At 39.4% G+C, this 2,898-nt stretch overlaps 1 protein-coding gene across 3 annotated transcripts in view; it reads left to right on the forward strand.

The window, feature by feature from the left end:
• Positions 1-2,898, forward strand: part of NFX1 (nuclear transcription factor, X-box binding 1) — an 84,454-nt gene that overhangs the window by 20,434 nt on the left and 61,122 nt on the right. The window lies entirely within an intron of this gene.

The raw sequence follows: 2,898 nt of genomic DNA on the forward strand, positions 1-2,898 counted from the left end.
TCTTCCCTGCGGGTAGCCTATTTCCTGCATGTCTCTTTATTTTTGTCCCTGCCTGTCTTGAAGACTAAACTGCATCTAGCTGACTTTTTTCAGATTGTATTTCTTAATTCTGTCTCCCTCCATAAACTGCTGCATTTTCTCTCCTGTCCACACTGTCTCACTGAAATTGTATTCAGAAGGCACCAGTGACCCCTTTCTGACCAGATCTAAGACTGATTTATAAGTTTTAACCTTTTTAGCAGCACAGTACCTTTGATCATTTCCTTTTTGAAATGACTAACTCCACCTGTATCTTTCTGTGTGCTTTCTTTACTTTCTAGCCAATTTGCTCCTTTCCTATTACTTAAGTAGCAGCTTTCACCAAGAGTTGGTTATTGACCACCAACTCCTTATCTTGTAGACTTAATGCCTTGGTGAAATCATCAACTATCAAAAGTATTCTTCCTCTCTTTTCTCTGAACCTTTATCTACTTTATTATTCAAAGTCTGACCCTATATGCCCTTATGCCCTGTTTCAAAGGAAGATTCTCTCTGTTAACGCCTTTCTCACTTCAGCTGTTCTTTCATTTGGAATCTGCTAGTTTTATACGTTTTATTGGCAAAATATGAGCCTTAGTAGGTACTAATTAGTATTAGTTGTGAGAATGAATGTTCTTTTTTTTTTTGAGAGGTTTTCGCTCTAGGGCGCGTGCGCTCGCCAGACAAAGAGAGACAGAAAGCGAGAAATCACCCCCCAGTGGGGATGGTCACGCCACAATCCCTTCTCCTCCATTCTCCTCTCGGGATCTTGGGCACACACGCACACGCGCCCGGTGTGAGTTTTAAGCCACTGGGTCCAGGACGCGAACTGCGATCGACTACGTGGGAGTCCAGCAACATAGCCATTATGCTAACTGCTGGTTCCCAAGAGAATGAATGTTCTTGAATGTAATAGTGGAAAGTCAGCATGAAACTAGAAGTAAGAATCAATGGAAAATTGGACAAATGGAATAAAACCAAGGCTTAGTTACCTTAAAGAAGTTATAAATGTAAAGTACCACAATGGAAATTAAAATTTTGTTAAAAGCTTCCCTAAAAATTAAGTAAGAGTCTCTAAGAAGGTATAAGAAGGTGAAGGTCAAGATGATGATCTAAGAGGTAAAATGATAATGAGAAAGCAAACAGTGGCCATATTTACCTGATAACTTCGCCCCACACTATTCTTTAGTAGACAATTAATTTAATAACCTTTAATAACTTACTAATGTACCAGGCATTGTGAAGGAACAGAGGGCAATAATACTATTTATTTATTGACTATCCAGAGTTGACAGTCTTAAGAGTTAATTCTGGTTTTCTTAATTAATTAATTTACTTTCATTAATTGAACATTGTCATAGTATACAAAAAAAAGGGAAAAAATATACCGAATATCTGCACTCTATAGCAGAAACTGAAATATTGGATGGCATAAAGACATGAAGAGCAACTGTGGATCCAAAGACAGTGTGAGAGGAGGGTGGGAGCAGTGAAAAGAAGAGAGGCAATCAAGGAGGGGGAAAAAAAGAAAGAAGTAAAATATGTAAAAAGTACAAAATGGAAAATTATCTGTTGAAGATAATATGTATGGTAATATATTGAATTGAGCCAATATACAGTATATTCTGGATGGGAAAATTCATTTTGTATGTGTAATAATATATAGTGAATGAATGCAAAGTAAATAAATAATCTTTTAAAAAAGAGTTAGTGGGGGCTGGCAGGTAGAGTGGTGGTTGAGGCGCTGGATTCCCACATGGCCGACCACGTTTCAAGTCCTGGACCTGGAGGCTTGCTTTCTCACTCTCCCTTTCTCTCTGTCTGTCTCTCTCTGGTCAAAATGGAAGAATAATGATAATAAATATAATTTAAAATAAATAAATCTTTAAAAAAAAAAAAAAGAGTTCTGAGCTAGCTCGGTCTTTACAAGAAGTATATAGTACCATGGGAAATCTTTGAGTGGGTAATGACTTCTCTCTGGATGATTAAGGGAAGCCATCATGAAGGAGGTAGAATCAAACTGGGATTGAAAACCAGGTAAAATCTTAAGAGATTTGTTGAAGAGAATAGCACAAGCAGAAGTTCAAAACTAACAAGGCTTAGGATCTATTGGGAGAAGAGTGAGTTACTCATTTATGAAGCCCAGACCCACCTCATGGCACTGGAGCCATGAGGTAATGATTGGAAAAGTAGGGCTGACCCATTGATGCCAGACTTAGACATTGAGACTTATTTGCCAGACTGTGAGAAGCTACTGAGAGCAAAACTATGATTTTTTTTTTTTAATGGAGATTAGTTGGATGGCAGTGAGTAGAGTATTTTGGGACCTAAATAGTTTGAGGGCTTACCATAAACTAAATGAAAAGTGGTACCAACAGATGACGTAATGGTTACGTCACTGGACTCCCATGTTGTCGACTGCAGTTCAAGTCCCAGACCTGGCAGCTTAAAAACTCACGCCAAGCACATGTGCATATATACCCAAGATCCCGAGAGAAGAGTGGAGGAGAAGAGATTGCAGCATAGCCATACCCCCCAGGGGGTGATTTCTCACTTTCTGCCTCTCTGTCTCTCTATGTCTCTCTGGCAAACACACATGCTCTATAGCAAAAATCTTTTTCTTAAAAAGAAAAACTTAAATGAAGAGTGATATAAGTCTATAGTGAGTGGGATATAAGGGAAAACATAAAAGATTTCAAAAGTAAATAGGAATTAGTAGCAGTAGGAAAGGGAACAACCTAAATGTGACTCTAAAGTTTCATATTTTTGGAAATAGTGATACCAAGGAAAATAGCAGGTCAGGGCGCAGCGCCTGCGCGGGCCCCCCTGGGCCTGGCGTGGTGCAGAGCTCCCGGGCCCGGCGTGGCACGGTGTGGTGGC

This window comes from Tupaia chinensis, unplaced genomic scaffold (assembly GCF_000334495.1).
Source record: "Tupaia chinensis unplaced genomic scaffold, TupChi_1.0 Scaffold000093_1, whole genome shotgun sequence".
Classification (NCBI taxonomy): Eukaryota; Metazoa; Chordata; class Mammalia; order Scandentia; family Tupaiidae; genus Tupaia; species Tupaia belangeri.